Source organism: Tursiops truncatus, chromosome X, assembly GCF_011762595.2.
Source record: "Tursiops truncatus isolate mTurTru1 chromosome X, mTurTru1.mat.Y, whole genome shotgun sequence".
Classification (NCBI taxonomy): domain Eukaryota; kingdom Metazoa; phylum Chordata; class Mammalia; order Artiodactyla; family Delphinidae; genus Tursiops; species Tursiops truncatus.
In genome coordinates this window covers 4,690,160-4,707,852 of record NC_047055.1, presented here as the reverse complement: position 1 = coordinate 4,707,852, position 17,693 = coordinate 4,690,160, and the positions used below count along the sequence as shown (strand labels likewise).

The 17,693-nt window shown below is 40.6% G+C and overlaps 1 long non-coding RNA gene across 1 annotated transcript in view; it reads right to left on the bottom strand.

Moving 5' to 3' along the window:
* Positions 1-17,693, bottom strand: part of LOC109550582 (uncharacterized) — a 56,264-nt gene that overhangs the window by 22,864 nt on the left and 15,707 nt on the right. The window contains exons 5-6 of the long non-coding RNA XR_004524491.2: positions 10,617-11,801; positions 9,702-9,841 (exon numbers count right to left, since the gene is read on the bottom strand). This is a non-coding gene — a long non-coding RNA (uncharacterized lncRNA). The remainder of the gene's footprint in view (positions 1-9,701; positions 9,842-10,616; positions 11,802-17,693) is intronic.

Here is a 17,693-nt window from a genome sequence, read left to right as displayed (position 1 = left end):
AAAATAGCTTCTCCCCAACCCTCTACCACATCCGCGAATTTCTACTATACTGCACAGCTAATGACTACATTAAGCATTTGGAAGGTCTGCATTATTGTATTGCTGTTAGCTCCACGGCAGAATACAATTATACTATAGATTGCTTAGGCTGTCTGGGTGATGGGAAGAAATAAACATTCCGGAGGGGCAGTATAGATTGAGCTTTATCACATACAACTCCCCCGATTGCCAGCTCCGTATCCTGAATACTGAAAGCAAAAGAACAAAGGCAAGATTTTAGAAATACTGTTGCTGTGCTGGGGCCGCACACCTTGTCACTTACACATTACAGGCGGAAGTTCAGCTGTCTGTTTGTAATAGGTGTGGGTTTGTGTGGTTTTTAATGATGCAAAGAGGTCAGGTGAGGATGGTATTTTTTTTTTTTAAGTAACAGCTTCCACTGTCAGAGGCTGTTCCAAGCTTATTTCACAGAGATCAGGAAGAAATCTAGATTACCATGAGCAATTAGCAAAGGACAAAAAACTGTGATTAGCATCAGAATTAGAAATTCTAAATTGATTTAGAATTGAATTCTAAATTCAATTTTGCCACATTCTAGGCAGGCCTATGGTTCCAGGGTTTGTGTTTTTAACAGCCTCATTGAGATGTAATTTTAAATACTATAAAATCATCCACTTTTAATGCACAATTCAATGATTTTTAGTAAATTTATATTTTTGCAACCATCACTACTCTCCAGTTTTATAACATTTCTTCCACTGCAAAGGGATCTCTCCTGCCTGGTCAGTCACTATTTATTTTCCCCACCCTTCTCCATGTGCTCACTATTCATTCACAAATGTTCTATGTTGAATTTTTAGTTGAATCAATTGGATTGTCTTATTATTGAATTGTAAAAGTTCTATTCATATATTGGGTACACGTTCCTTATCAGACATAATATTTGCAAATATTGCCTCCGATTCTCTGTTATCTTTTCCCTTTCTTAATGATGTTTTTTGAAGAGCCTAAGTTTTTAGTTTTGATAAATTCCAATTTGTAATTTTTGCCTTTTACTGATCGTGCTTGCTTTTTTAAAAGTCATATCTAAGCAATCTTTGCCTAACCCAAGGTCAGGAAGATTTTCTCTTATGTTTTCTTCTGAAAGATTTACAGCTAACAAAATATCCTATCTTTATACCTCAACAAATAATACCCTCATGACAACCTGGAAGGCCAGGTTCAAACGTAAGACTCTTGGACTCGAAGTTCTACATCTCAATATAGAATACCAGCCCCCTGCAACTGACCCCACACCTACCCGGCTTCCGTTCTCACTCTGGGCTCAGCCCTCACTGTGAGGGGCTGCACACGTGTTTATGTGCACTTACTAGCCCATGCCTCTAAATTCCATTCCCAGTGCCCCCAAATAGCAAATAGCTGCCCCCTGGCCACCCCTCGGGCACAGAGGTGCCCACACCAACTGCAGCATGTGTCCCTGGGGAGACAGACACAGGCAAGGAGCTTGTGAAAGCTCTGGAAATGGGCTTGCAGCCATCTAGGCAAGGAATTCCAGCTTCCCAGGTATCCACTGTGTGGTCTAGAAAAGGGCCAGCTGCTCTGTGTGGGCTCATCTCCTTGATTCCACTGTCTCCTCCTCAAAGTGAGGCCATCTAAGTCACAGGGACCAGAGTGGGGCTCTTTTTGCATAGGTCCAAGTGTGGTACTAAGCCCGCCAAATCCTCAGGGGGAGGAAGACAGGAGGAGACTGATGGCCGGTGAGCCCAGAGAGTTGCCCACGGAGGTCTTGCTCTTCCACGGGCTCCTATCCAACCTGAAAACAGAAACGGGCAGCTTGTGCGAACAGGAGCAATTCATTTCCATCAAGGCAAAGGGGGGAAGCAAGCTCAGAGAGGAGGCTTCAGTCTCAGGCCTAGAAAAGTTGGACTACGATATACCTCCACTTTCCTGTCTCCTCTTCCACAATCAGATTTCAACCTGCATTCCAACTGTCTCATCCATAGACCTATGGTTTAACAGGGCCGTCTATGGGGCTCCAAGATCTTGCTAGGACAGTGGGAAATCTTTTCCGGTGTGAGGATTTCCTGGGCCCAGGTTCTCGTCACTGGTTGCATCCAAAGGCAGTGCCCCTTTATTTTATAACTGAAAATTTGTACGTTTTGACCCCCTTCACCCATTTCAAAAGGTACAAACTTCCAGTTATGAAATAGATAAGTCATGGGATGTCATGTACAGCGTGGTGACTATAGTTAATAATACTGTTTTGCATATTTGAAAGTTGCTAAGAGATTAAATCTTAAAAGTCCTCCTCACAAGGAGAAAAAAAGAAAAGAAAAAATGTCATAACTATGTGTGGTGATAGCTGGTAGCTATACTTATTGTGGTGATCGCTTTGCAATGTATACAAATATTGAATCATTATATTATACACCTGAAACTAATGTAATTTTTTTTTTTTTTTTGCGGTACGCAGGCCTCTCACTGTTGTGGCCTCTCCCGTTGCGGAGCACAGGCTCCGGACGCGCAGGCTCAGCGACCATGGCTCACGGGCCCAGCCGCTCCGCGGCATGTGGGATCTTCCCGGACCGGGGCACGAACCCGCGTCCCCTGCATCGGCAGGCGGACTCTCAACCACTGCGCCACCAGGGAAGCCCCTAATGTAATTTTATATATCAATTATACCTCAATTTAAAAAATGTCTCCAGACGTTGCCAGATGTCCCCTGAGGGACAATATTTTCCCTGGTTGAAACCACTAGAACTAGATAGAATATTACACAGCCTCGACAATGACAGGTTTACAAATTTTGTGTAATAAAAATTGCTTATGTAACAACATAAAAAAGCAATAAAAATATACTCACAACAAGGCCACAATGAGTAATAAAGCAGTGTGTGAATGAAAGTTGTGACTGTAATAAACGGATGGTGAACACCAAGATACTGCATAGTAGCTGTGCCGTAGGTGTGTGGATGACGGCTCTGTTTATTCATGCTTGAGCAAGAGGCTGATAGGAAGGTAGCGCAATGCAGGGGGACATTCACCTCTGGATGGCCCATGGGTGAGCATGCGTATGTTACAATTCCTTTGGTACAGGTGGGACATCTGACACTTATTCACTCAGAACCAAGGGCTGGCCCAGAACTCAGGACCAGCTCAGCAGCATCAATCTGTCATCTTTCACATTCCTTCTTAGGTTGCCTTTCTCAGCTTGGCTGGAGCCTCTGAGCCAGGTAACCATTTCGAAGATTGCCATAGACACTAGAACTCTGTTGTGGTAGAAGCTTCCAGAAGACAGATGTCTCCAAGAGAGGGATGGCAACCAAGATTTTTGGGCATGCTGATACCCGGCAGCAGAGTATAGACTGGCACAAGCTGGAAAGATTTTGAAGAGGCAAAGGAATTGGAATCGTCTCCATGCACAGTAATGCGGACAGGTGCTTCCAGGAACAAAGAAATATATAGTTGCCGGGGCCTCAGTTAGCTCCCTGTTAGATGCATCAATATGGCAGAGACAGAGACGGAGAGAGAGGACTGAACCTGAGTGTGCGAAAATGATGAGGGACAGAATGTGTTAGACCGCAGCATGCCCAAGAATGGCTCCCTAGGTCCCGTTCACAACACTGATTTCTATTCTTTACGGATTCCTGGAAGTTCTAGTACTATTACTCCATAGAACGATTATAATCAAGCTCCCAACTTCCTAATATTTTCTCTCTTCAGGGTTCTGTTCACCATCCATCTTCCTTTCCATTGTTCTGTGTCCAAAAATGCGATAGCATATGATGTAGAAAGTTCATCTCAGTAAATTTAGGGTTTTTCAATTACTTATTCATTTAACAAACACTTCTTGAGGTTCTACTATGTGCTAAGCCCCATGTTGGATGTTGAGACTCACATGATGAACGTAACCAACATGATCCCTGATCCGGTGGGATTTACATTCTATCAAGGAAGAAGGATAGACGGAAGTAAACACATAAGCATAATAGAAATATCATCAAATAATGAAAACGACTTTGAAGACAGAGTAGCAAAGTGACTATAAAGACAAAATAGCACAATGGCAGCACCGGAGTGAGGGTGGTCAGAGAAAGCATCTCTCGAGAGATAACCTTTGAGCTGAGAATTGAATGAAGAGAAGGAGGCAGCCACGCAAATACTGGGGGGAAAAAAGCATTTCAGGCAAAGGGAAGAGCTGATAAAAATGGCAAGGCAGAAACAAGCTTAGGTTGTCTAAGGAGCAGCCAGAAGGAGGAGGAGAAGGGGGAAAGGAAGAGGGTAGGAGATGGCACTGGAGGAGCAGGTGGAAACAGGTCATCTAGGGCCTGGTAGTTCAAGTGTAATATGTTAAGATTTTATTGCAAGTAAAGTTATAATTCACAGGAGGAGTTTAAGCATCCATCCCTCCATCTTTCAGTAATGGCGCCCCAATTTCCTTACTGGAAATGTCTTCTTTCCACACTGGAAATAGTTCAGTGGGACTGTCAGTCTAGGTGCCCCAGACCCTTGGCACAAGACCCAGGCTAAATCAATAGAGTGTACCCTCACTGGAGGTTCTTCTTGTTGATCTTATAACAGCTTTATTGAGGTAAAATTCACAGACCATACGATTTACCCATTTAAAGTGGAAAATTCTGTGGTTTTTAGTATATTCAGATTTGAGCAACCATCACCCCAGTTGATTTTGTAACATTTTCATCATCTCAGAAAGAAATCCTGGGTGGGATAGGGAGGGTGGGAGGGAGATGCAAGAGGGAGGAGATACGGGGATGTATGTATATGTATAGCCGATTCACTTTGTTTTACAGCAGAAACTAACACACCATTGTAAAGCAATTATACTCCAATAAAGATGTCAAAAAAAAGAAAGAAAGAAATCCTGGACCCTTTAGCTCTTACCCCTCTACCCTCTTCTGTCCCTCCCCTGCTCCAGTTCTAAGCAAACCCTAATCTACTTTCTGCCTCTGCAGTCTTCCTTTTTCTGGACCTTTAATATGAATGGGATCATATAACATGTGATCTTTTGTGCCTGGCTTTTTTCACTTAGCATAATGTGTTCAAGGGTCATCCATGCCGTAGTATGGATGAGGGCATCATGGCTTTTAATGGCTGTACATATATACCGCATTTTGTTTATCTGTTCTTCAATTGATGGACATTTGTGTTGTTTCCACTTTTTGGCTATTTGTACTAATTCTACTATGAACACTTGCGTACAAGTCTTTGTGTGGCCATATGCTTTCCATTCTCTTGGGTAGATACCTAAGACTGGATTTGCAGGGTCATATAGCCACTCACTTTGAGGAACTGGCAAACTGGTTTTCACAGTGGCTGCACTAATATACATTCTAAAGAGCGAGGCACGAGGCTTCCAATTTCTTTACAATCTCACCAACACTTGTTATTTTCCATTTAAGAAAAAATTATAGCCATCCTAGTATGTGTCTGGTCGTGTCTAGAAGTGGTACCTAATTGTGGTTTTGATTTGCATTTGCCTCATGCCTAATGATATTGAGCATCTTTTCATGAGTTCACTGTCCTTTCTATAACTTTTTGGACAAATGTCAATTCAAATCTTTTGCCCACTTGTTTTTTTATTTGTCTTTTTCTTATTGAGTTGAAAGAGTATTTTTTAAAACATATTCTGGATACTAGCTCCTTATCGGATATATGATTTGTAAATATTTTCTCCAAAGAATTTAATTACGATGCACCGAAGGTTTTAATCATGATGAAGTCTAATTTATCTATTTTTTCTTTGGTTGCTTGTGCTTTTGGTGCCATATATAAGAAGCCATCGCTTAGTCCAAGGTCATGAAGATTTATAACTACGTTTCATTTTCTTCTAGGAATTACATAGTTTTAGCTCTTATGTTTAGACCTTTGATCTATCTTGAGTTGGTTTTCGTATAATATATGGTGTGGGGGAGGGGTCAAAAATCCTTCTTTTCATGTGGCTAGTCAGCTGTCCCAGCACCATTCACTGAAATAGCGAATCTATTGACCACAGATGTATGGGTTTATTTCTGACCTCTTAAATCTGTTGCATTGATTTATAGATCTATCTTTATGCCAGTACCACGCTGTCTTGATTACTGCAGTGTTGTCGGAAAACCAGGAAGTGTGTGTCGTCCAACTTTGTTCTTCTCTTTCAAAATTGTTTTCATTATTCTTGATCCCTTGCATTTCCATGTGAATATTAGGATCAGCTTATCCATTTCTGGACATATCTTTTTCCATCCTTTTACTTTCAACTAATTAATGGCTTTCAAACTACAGTGTGTCTCTTGTAGACAGCTTATGGTTGGATAATGTGATTTTTAAGTCAATTGTACTAATTTTTGCCTTTTAATTGTGTTAATCATTTACATTTAATATAATTACTGATAAGGTAGGATTTATGTCTGCCATTTTTCTGTTTGTTTTCTACATTTCTTATGTATTTTTTGTTTCTCAATTCCTCCATTACTGCCTTGTTTTGAGTTAAATATATATGTTATAGTGTACAATTTTTTTCATTGTTATTTATTTTATTCTATATTTTTGAATTATTTTCTTCATGGTTGCCCTGGGGATTACTATTAACATCTTAATCTATAAATGTCTAGTTCAGATTAGTGCGAAGTTAATTTCAATAGTGTACAAAGACTTTGCTTCTTCATGGCTCTTTTCCCCATATAATATTATCATCAAAAATTGTCTCTTTATACATTTTGTGCCCTTCAACGTGTATTTATAATGATCACATTATGCAGTTGTCCATTAAATCATATAGAATATAAAAGGAGTTACAAACAAAAATACATTTATGCTGTCTTTTGTATTTACCTATGTAGTTATCTTTACTAGTATCCTTTATTTCTTCATGTGGATCCAAGTTACAGTCTAGTTTTCTTTCATTTCAGCCTGAAGGACTTCCTTCATTATTTCCTGTTGGGAAGGTTTGCTTGCAACGATGTCCTTCAGTTTTTGTTTATCTGGGAATGTCTTAATTTCTCCTTCATTTTTGAATGATATATTTTTTTCTGTATATGTAATTCACGGTTGATAGTAGCTTCTTTTGTTTCGTTTTTTTCCCTTTCAGTAAATTCATTTGAAAATGTCATCTCACTGCTTTCTGACCTCCATGGTTTCTGATGAGAAATCAGCTTACCTTATTGGGGATCCCTTGTAAGTGAAGAGTCACTTCTCTCCTGCTCCTTTCAAGATTCTCTCTTTGTCTTTGGGCATAATTCGATTATGTTGTGTCTAGATGTAAATATCTTTGAGAATATTATACTAAGAGTTCATTGAGCAGATATACAAATGGTCAATAGCACATAACCACATGACCATAATGATGGTCAACGTCATTAGCCATCCGGGAAATGCAAGTCAAAACCAAAATGAGATATCACTTCACACTAAGTAGGATAGAAATAATTAAAAGGTCATATAATAACACGTTGGCGAGGTTGTGAAAAACATTGAAACTCTCATACTCTGCTCGTGGGAATGTAAAATGGCACAGGAGTTTGCAAAACAGTTTGGCGGTTCTCCAAAAAGCTAAACATAGTTATCATATGACCCTGGAATTCCACTCCTAGGTATATACCCATGAGAAATGCAAAGTATGTCCACACAGAAACCTGTACATGAATGTTCATAGCAGCATTAGTCATAATAACCAAAGGGTGGAAAAAACCCAAATGTTCATCAACTGATGAAAGAATTAATAATATGTGGTATATCCATGCAATGGAATATAATTTGGCCATAAAATAAATGGATACTACAACAATGCATGAACCTTGAAACCATTATGCCAAGTGAAAGAAGCCGGTCACAAAGGACTATGTATTATAAGATTCCATTTATATGAAATATTCAAAATACACGAACCCGTAAACAGAAAAGATGTTACTGGTGGCTTAAGGCTGGGCACGGATAGAGAGATTGGGAGGTGATGACTGTGGTGTGTAGGGTTTCTTTCTGGAGTCCTGAAAATATTCCAAAGTTTATTAAGGTGAAAGCTGCAGAACTCTGTGAATATATTAAGTCATTGATGTGTACACTACAAATGGGTGAATTGTATGGCATATGAATTATATCTCAATAAAGCTGTTTAACAAAATAGATCAACAAGAAGTGTCTTCGTGAAGGTAGCTTACTAGTTAGTGCTTTGTAATCATAAAATGCTTGGCAATAAGACCTGGGCTTGAGTCTTTACTGCTCACTAGCTGTGTGACTTTGGGTGAATCATTTTCTCTTTCTGACTCTCGTTTTCCTCATCTGTAAAATGGGGTCAATAATAGTACCTACCTTATAAGGTGATTGTAAGGATTAAATTAAATATTGAATAAAAGGTGATTTCCAAACCTGAATATATGAAGACTCCAAGAACACATCTGTGGACTCCTGAGAATATGTTCTGTGGTCTCAAGTTTGAGAAACACTGCCATTTGCATTGATCACAATCACCAATACCAGTGCTAAAGCAGACACGGAAGCCACGTATCACAGTTCACTTATGTGTGGTCCCCAAGATCATCCAGAATATACTTACTCATCAAAATCATAGAGAACTCACTGACCCTAACCCCCTTGAGAATATATCCACCGCAACTATAACTCTCATTACTGCTGGAGGGAGTGTAAAGTGTTACAACTACTTTGGACAACTGGTTGGCAATCAGTATACCTACAATGGAATATTATTCAGCCTCATAAAGGAAGGAAGCTCTGACACCGGCTACAACGTGGATGAACCTTGAGGACGTTATGCTAAATGAAACGAGCCAGTCACAGAAAGACAAATATTGATACTACATGATTCCACTTCTGTGAGGTCCCTAGAGTAGTCAAACTCATAGAGACAGAAAGTAGAAGGGTAGGTGCCAGGGGATGTGGGCAGAGAGAAACAGGGAGTTGCTCTTCAATGGGTATAGGGTTTCAATTTTGCAAGATGAAAAACTTCTAGAAATCTGTTGCACAAAGGTATGATATTGTTAACACTAGTGAACTACACACTTAAAAATGGTTAAGATGGTAAATTTTATGTTACGGGTTTTAAACCACAATTAATAAAAATAAAATACTTTCGAAAGAAAAGAAAAGGAGTATTTGCCATTGGGCCACAAGAGCCAGAAGAGCTGGCAGCTGGGAAGCCATGTGGTACCAACACAGCCAGCACTGAAGTTTCTTCTGTCTATTTGCTCTGGCATCAGGGTCCAGCTTCTCACCTAAAGTCCAACACAGTGGTCTTCTAGCTTGGTCGCATGTTGGAATCACCTGAGGGGATTTTATATGTTCTGATGTCTGAGCCCCACCCTAGAGATTCTGACCTACTTTATCCAGGGTATGGCGTGGTAACTTAAAAAAACAAAACCAAAAAACAGGTATTTCTCAAATACAGCCACGATGGAGGCCCACTGATCTAGGGAGATTCAGAGCTGGTCTCCTTGGGGACTTGTGATGGGGTTCCCGGGACCGATGCACTTTAAGGGCCTGAAATGAAGTAGCTAGTGGCGACAGACAGAAGGCAGAATCAGCTGAGCTTGGTGATGATTGGAGTGGTTCGGGGGAGTCAAGGGTAACTTCCGGGTTCCTGGTTTGAACAACAGAAAGATGGTAGTGTGAATCAATCCAGTAGGGAAGACTGGCTAGAGGAACAGTATTTGCAGGGGAAGACCATGGATTCAGGTTAGGAGAAGACTTACGGAGCTTGAGATGCCTATTAGAGGTCCAGGTAGGGATGGTGCGTAGGGAATTGGATGTTGTAATCTGGAGCTTGGGGAGAGGTCCACGGCAGCGGTAAATCTGTGTATCATTGAAAGGTATTGGGATTGATGAAATCACCCTGGGGAGGAAGTGTAGAGAGGGAAAAGAGAGCTCAGGACCAGCTTCTTGAGTACTCCAGTACTGGCTTAGGAAACTGAAAAAAAAATGGTAAAAATAATAACAGCTAATCTTTATTAGAAATTAATTTGTGCAGAGCCCTGTTCTCCAACCCTGTTCTAAAGGCTTTACTTGTTTTAACTCAACGCTCAACAACTCTATGAGTTAGGTCGTTGTGATCAGCGTCTAACTGAGTTTTGGTTTCTGACTGCTTCGTTTGTTTCGTTTTGTTTTTTTCTGGCTGAGCCGTGCAGCATGCAGGATCTTAGTTCCCCGACGAGGGATCGAACCCACGCCCCCTGCATTGGAAGAGCAGAGTCTTAACCACTGGACCACCAGGGAAGTCCCATGGTTTTTGACTGCTGAGAGCTTTCAAGCCCCATTCCTCCTCCTTTCCCTTTGGCCCCATATCTGAGCAAGTTCAGTGCTCTGTCCTGGGCACCAGTGGGAATTTCAAACCATGAAAGGCCCAGCCTCTGCACACAAATTCCCACCCCAGCTCCACCCCCTCTCACCACCATAAAAACCTGAAGCCATCCACCATCACCTCACTGCTGTTTTGCCCTAAACTGAACCTGAGCCCTTTACCTTGGGGAATCTTTGTGCTGTTCACTGTGTGAGTAATCGACTATATTAGTTTCCCGTGGATGCTATAACAAACTACCACAAACCTGGTGGCGTAAACAGTAGAAATGTATTTTCTTACAGTTCTGGAGTCTGAAATCAGTTTCACTTGCCTGAAATTAAGTGGTTAGCAGGACCACACTTCCTCCGGAAGCTCCAGGGCAGAATCTGTCCTCAGCATCTTTCAGCCTCTGGTGGCTGCCAGCATTCCTTGACTTGTGGCTGCATCCTCAAAAAACTAGAATCTTCAAATCTTTCTCTGTTCCATCTCCATATTGCCTCCTCCTCTGTGTGTGTGTGTGTCACCTTTGTCTCCCTCTGACAAGGATACATGTGACTGCATTTAGGGCTCACCTAAATGGCCCACCTAAAGATAATCCAGGGTAATGTCTTCATCTCAAGATCCTTAACTTCATCACATCCACAAAGATCCTTTCTTCAAATAAGGTAACATTTCCAGGTCCAAGGGATTAGGGCCTGATGTCTCAAGGAGCCATTTTTCAGCCTACCTCCCATGCATTGGTGCATTCTTGTGTGGAAGAAGCCTGTCCAGTATCCAGCAGGGGATAGCAGCCTCCCAAATAAAACAGCAATATTCTTCCCAATTCACAGATGACCGGAATGAGGGAACTGAGGAGCTTGCGGAAGTGAGGGAAGATGTGTTGCTTGGTTTTGTTTCTGCCCACAGGACTACTCCCTCATTACCTGAAAAAAACTCCTGGATCCTTAATAGTGATCAGGCAAGAAGTGAAAAGGCCATCTGTAGTGCAGTTTGCTGGCCTGGAAGTATTGGAGGAAAAGAAAAGAAAAATGCAAGACCCAAAGGAGCATGCCAATTCCTCAGTATAGAATGAGCTGATTGTAACCATTACCGCTGAGCAGAGCGAATACCTTGAACGCCTGCAGGGAGCTAGCAAGTAACTCCAAAGCTACAGTAGCTGTTCAGACCTGTTTACATGGAATTAAAGCTACAGTCGTTATCCATCACCCTACTTTCAGCGAGCAGCACATACTCAATTCACATCGGTAGTTACCTTGACAGTAGTTACTCTGATGTCGTTTTTCATAATTATCAGGCTGACTTTGACGTTTGTTCTTCACAGTTCCTTACCAGTTTCCCCTGACAGTTTATCCAGCACGTATGGTTAGTTGTATCCTTTGACATTCCTCAGTGAAGTTGGGTTCAGTTCAGTTTCCCCACAGAAGTTAGAAGATTCGGGTTCAAGTCCTGGTTCTGCCACTCTTGCTGAGCGACATGGACCAAATCCCTCCTGCTCTCTGGGTTTCAGATGTTGCATCTGAAAAAGAAGGGAGGTGTATGGCCCTTTTCAAAAGCACACAGTTCTTTATAGTGGCTGAAGCATCCTGGACCTTCCCCGAAGACAAATGATCTAAAAGGCAACTCAAACCACAGTACCACTGACCCACACAGGAGGCTGCTGCCTTTGCAGTGTCTCACGTTGGTCCTGAATTCTAAGACGTGGCATTGGGCAAAGAAAGGTCATCATTCTTCTTTGCAATGACTGTAACAGAGCTCATTCTTGGCAATTACTGTAGATGGGAAGGAGAAAATTCTTTCATGATGAACAAAAGCTTTTGTGTCTCCTCCAAGCAGTGGAAAACTGCCTAGATGGACACACCAAACCACCCTGATGGGAGACTTTGGAATGTCTAATTTGAAAAACAGGCACGTGGCAAGCCAATGAAGGCTTCTGCTTCCCTTCATCTCCATCTCTTTGCTTCTCCCCTACTTGTTCCACTGTGCCAAAATTGAACCGTCTTTTTCTCCAGAAACTTTAAAAGTTTACCATAATCATTTTTATTGGTTTTAAGCAATTACTAAATTAATCAGCAAAATAGTACAGCCAGATAACCAGCTTAATGTGCTCCTGGGGTAGACAGCCTTTAAAGAGGCTCTTTATTCCATAACAGCTAACCCATTTCCCTCTAGGATAAAACAGTGGGGACACGGGCTTTGAGCCTGATAAAGTCAGGCTGTCATCCCAAGTCTATTATTTCCTGTGTGACTTTGGGCAAGTTGTTACCTTTTCTGGCCCTCCATTTCCTCATCTATAAAATCAGTCTCATAATAGCTACACCCTACGGTAAGTGGGTTACGTGGATTCTATCCCTTAATGCTCACAGTAGCTTCGGAGGTGGCCGTCATCTGCCTTTACTGTGAGGATTAAGTGAGATAACTCAGGCAGGCAACCAGCATGCAGTAGGGTGCTCAAGAAAATGGTGACCAGTTACCTCCGTGCGCTCAGCTTTGTGCCAGGTACGATAGAGGAAGTCAAGAAGTATTTACTCACTAAACATGAATTGAGCACCTACCATGTATTCATTTTAAAAGTAGAGGGAGAATGTTCAGAGAAAGTACACAACTCAGTTTCTCAATCTTGACTGGTGGTCTTCTGTTAGGAAGGGTTTGGATGAGGTTGGATTAAATACCCCTACTGGCCAGATAGCCTCCAAGTGTCATAGGTTTCTCTCCCGTATTTCCTAGTTCAGAGCTCAGGGCCACAAACTGGGATTTGATCCTCTGGTGGGGGTGGGGTTGTGGAGGAAGCATCCCTGGCATTGCTGATGAGGCTGGATAGAAACCAAAGCAGAGGCGGAAAAGATTTGGGCCATTCAAGTGGTCTCTGCAAGAGAAGCCAGGGGCTTGCACTCCCTCCTGAACAGAATGGCCTTTCCCCGAGTTGGCCCCGGTCCACTGACTCTCCCTCCCACATCCCCGTCTGTCGCACATGCTCCTTGCAGACCTTGCCAGACTCCCACTCTTTGATCTTCTTGGCATCTTCAGGTTATTCCCTGGGTCTGGCAGGAGACTTATATGCCCATTGAAATTCAACTCATCTTACGAGTTTGAATGGCCCCTCTGGGGACACTATCAGGACTGACATTTGAGGCCACCTTTCTATGACATATGGTGAGAACGGCAGCTCTTTAATATGATATGAGCTGATGAGAGGAATTTAATCCCTATTAAAGCCATCACAAATGTATGGTTAATTTTTCAATAAAAATAAGAGTGATATTTATGTAGTACGCATAAACCAATTATGAACATAAATCAATTAATACAAAGTATCTGGTGGTACTACACACCAGATGTCAGCTTATTGCCAGATGCCAATATTTATAACCTTATCCATCTATATCATACATATACCCTGCTGCATTGATTAACATATAAACACTTTTGAATTACATGTGGTGTATAGGTTTATATATGAGAAAACACAATTAACCAAGGAAAAAACTATAAAGATGGTTGAGGCACTAAACAGCCTAAACAACAAAGGAATGCCAAAGATTAGACTATGGTACATTCAAGCATCAGTGATTTAAAGTGAGAAATGCTGTGGATAAAGACCTCACACTTAGCTTTCAGATTACTGGTTCCAAATTGCAAAAAAATAAAATAAAAATTTTATCCACTGAATTTCACTGAGCCACTGTAGCAGGTTGAATAGCGCCACCCTTCACCCCCCAATTCATGTCCACCTGGAACCTCAGACTGTGATCTTCTTTGGAAATAGAGTTTTTGCAGTTACAATTAGTTAAGAATCTCAAGATGAAATCATTCAGGATTTAGGGGGAGTCTTAAATCCAATGGCTGGTGTCCTTATGAGAAGACAAGAGGACACAGAGAGACAAACAGGGGAAAGCCATGTGAAGAGGAAGGCAGAAATTAGAGTGATGCATCTGCAAGTCAGGAAATGCCAAGAATTGCCCACCACCAGCAGAAGCTAGGAGAGAGCGGCATGGAACTGATTTCCCCTCAGAGCCTCTAGAAGGAATCAACCATCTCTACACCTTTATGTCAGACTTCTGGCCTTCCGAACTGTAAGACAACACATTTCTGTTGTTTTAAGCCACCCAGTTTGTGCTCATTGGTCCAGCGGCCATCGGAAACAAATACAACCAACCACCTTAACTTCTATATCCAAACTTGACAAAGCATCAAAAACGAGAACTAATACGCCACCTGATTTGTGAATATAGAAGTAGAAACTCCAAATAACATATCAGCAAAGCAATTCCTGAAAAATAATAACTTTTTAAGACTTGTTTACTAGGACCAGGCAGGTTTTATTTTACATGTTTATTAGAAAAATCTATGATTAGTATTCATCACATCAGAATCAAAGCCATATGACCATCTTAATAGGTGTTAAGAGGACATTTGTTAAAATCCACATGAGTTCCTAATAATCGTTCTTAATAACATGTGATCATGAACATATTTCCTTAGCAGGACATACAATATGCATCTGAATGTGTGTATGTTGTGTGTCTGTGTATACACACATGTTCTTCCTAGCTTCATCGACTGAGAGGACCTAGAAGCAATGACCCCAATGGCAATGACCACACCTAGTGCCCAGATCTTGATTTCTGAATACCATTCTCCTTGGAAAAATGGACTGGGGCGGTAAATGTACAAGATGCGCCTGAAGCATCTTGTATACCAGAAAGTAGGAAATGCTCAAAGAATAAAAGGATGAGGATATGTCAAAGGAATTTAGGAGCCAACCTGAAAGAGCAGTCAACGGTTAAAGTTGGAACGATTCGAGCAACAAAATAAAGTAGCATTGGAGTATAACCCGAAGTATAAAATAAATATATATGAGTTCATACTGACATATACATACTTGATTGAATAAATAAATGAGGTAGAAAGAAAAGCTCTTTCAATTCATAAATATAGGCAGAATAATGGCCATAGAAAATCACCCTTTGGCAAACGCCACCGTTTTTAAGAAGAATCAATAGCAGATGCTAAAATTGGTGCATGAAACTATGATGAGCAACAGGATATTTACATAGTCTCAAAATATTTTACCACAAGATATTTATTATTACTAAGGGAAGCATACTAACTTTACAGTGAAGAAAGCCGGCAAAAAATGATCAAAGTTAACATGATCAGCATGGGACACATCACCGTCACGCACCTCCTGATATCATGCCCTAAGAAGCACACAGGATCACTTCTGAGGCATTCTTGCCCCAAATGCAAAATATGAATTTAATCAAGGAAATGTCAGGCAAACCCAGCTTGAATGACATTCTACAAAATAAGTGGCCAGTTCTCTTCAAAATTTCACAATCGGTAAAGGTAAAGACTAAAGGACCATCCCAGATCGTAAAAGATGCAGGGGACATGACAACTACATGCCATGCGTGATCCTGGATTGGATCCTGGACCAAAAAAGAACAGATATCAGTGGAACAATTGTTAACATCTGTGTAACATCTGTAGATTGGTTAATAATATTGAATCAATGTTAATTTTCTGGTTTTGATACTTATACTATGGTTATGTAAGATGTTAACTTTTGAGGAAACTGGATGAAGGGAATATGAGACTCCTTTGTACTATTTTGCAAATTTTTGTCAATTTGAAATTATTTCAAAATCAAAAGTTAAATTTAAAGAAGCGCCTCTTAAATTTTTAAAATCCTAGTGTATATCATGCAATGGAATTTTATGCAAATATTAAATTTAGGGTTTTCTTAAAGTAATAAGGTACCAATGAGGAAATGCTCACACTATATTAAATGAAGATATACTTTGTATGTAAATTTTATGTTCTATATGATCCCAATTCTGTATAATTATTCATAGATATACACATAGCAAAGCAAGAAAAATGAAGGTAATACTGCGAAGGAGAGGACAAAATGATCATATTTTCAGATGTTATCACACTCCGCTTCTACTTAGAAATACAAGAGAATCAACTATAAGAACTCTTAAGATAATTCAATTAGGTGGTTATAAAATAAATGTACAGGACTTAGAGTATTCTGTATGCCAGCAATAACAAGGTGGAAAATACAATTTTAAAAGAAAATCCCATTCACAAATAAAACCTTTAGAATATTAAGGGTAGACTAAGATTTTAGCAAGAGGGATTTGAAATCTAAGCTAGTAAAGAGTTTGGATAGAGCTGGTAGAATTGGTTCAATATGGGGAAAAATAAAGTGAATCAGTATTCTTGCACTACAGGCCATTGAAGAGTAGCAGAATATGCCACCCCAAAATATGACTCTTTGTTAAGGATTATTTTGAGCTGATTATTTTGAGAAACTGCAGACACAGGAGAAGCTCTAAAAACAGAGTAGAAGCTACCCTTTTGTAAGAGACATTTACATTAGAAAGGGGTCTGTACCAGGAAGGGAGCTGTTACTAGAGATCTTTTTTTTTCATCTGAGACGCTTACCTACATGGCAGGGAAAATTCTGTTTACCATATATTTCCTCTTCTCACTCTCCTGTGAGTGGCCTTCTTCCCCTTTGAAACCACAGAGCCCTGTCCCTTTCCTTAGCCCAGGATGGTATATAAGCCTGAATTGCCTGGCTACCTTTTTGAGACTCATATCTTTGTGGGGTTCCTGTACCTACATATGTGCATACATAATTAAAATCATTTTCCTCCTTTTAATCTGTTTCTTATTACAGGAGGGTCTCATCCAAGAATCAGAAGGGCAGAGGCAAAATTATTTTTCCTCCTCTACACCATTATAAATACCCTATGAAATAAATAGTTAAATGTGAAATGTTTAACCATTGGGGGAAAATAAGCTAGACATCATTGAGGTGAATATTTAATCCCAGGGGAAGGAATAATTCTTTAAGCATAAGTAGGTAAAAGATATAAAGGAAAAGACTGCTAGTTTTGACTACATAAAAGTTTTAAATTTATTTACTTCAACAAGACCATAAATAAGAATAAGAGAGCTTCCCTGGTGGCGCAGTGGTTGGGAGTCCACCTGCCGATGCAGGGGACACGGGTTCGTGCCCCGGTCCGGGAGGATCCCATATGCCGCAGAGTGGCTGGGCCCGTGAGCCATGGCCGCTGAGCCCGCGCATCTGGAGCCTGTGCTCCACGGCGGGAGGGACCACAGCAGTGAGAGGCCCACATACCGCAAAAAAAAAAAAAAAAAAAAAAGAATAAGAGAAATAACAAATTTGGAAAAAAATTGTAATATATTTGACAGACAAGGGTCAGTAACCTCAATATGCAAAGAGTGCTTACAAATAAGCAAGAAAAAAAACTCACACAGAAAAAAAGAGAATCCTAGAGTCTCTACCCCAAAACTATTAGAACTAATAAATAAATTCAGCAAAGATTGCAGGATACAAGCATAATATACAGAAATCTGTTGCATTTTTTAT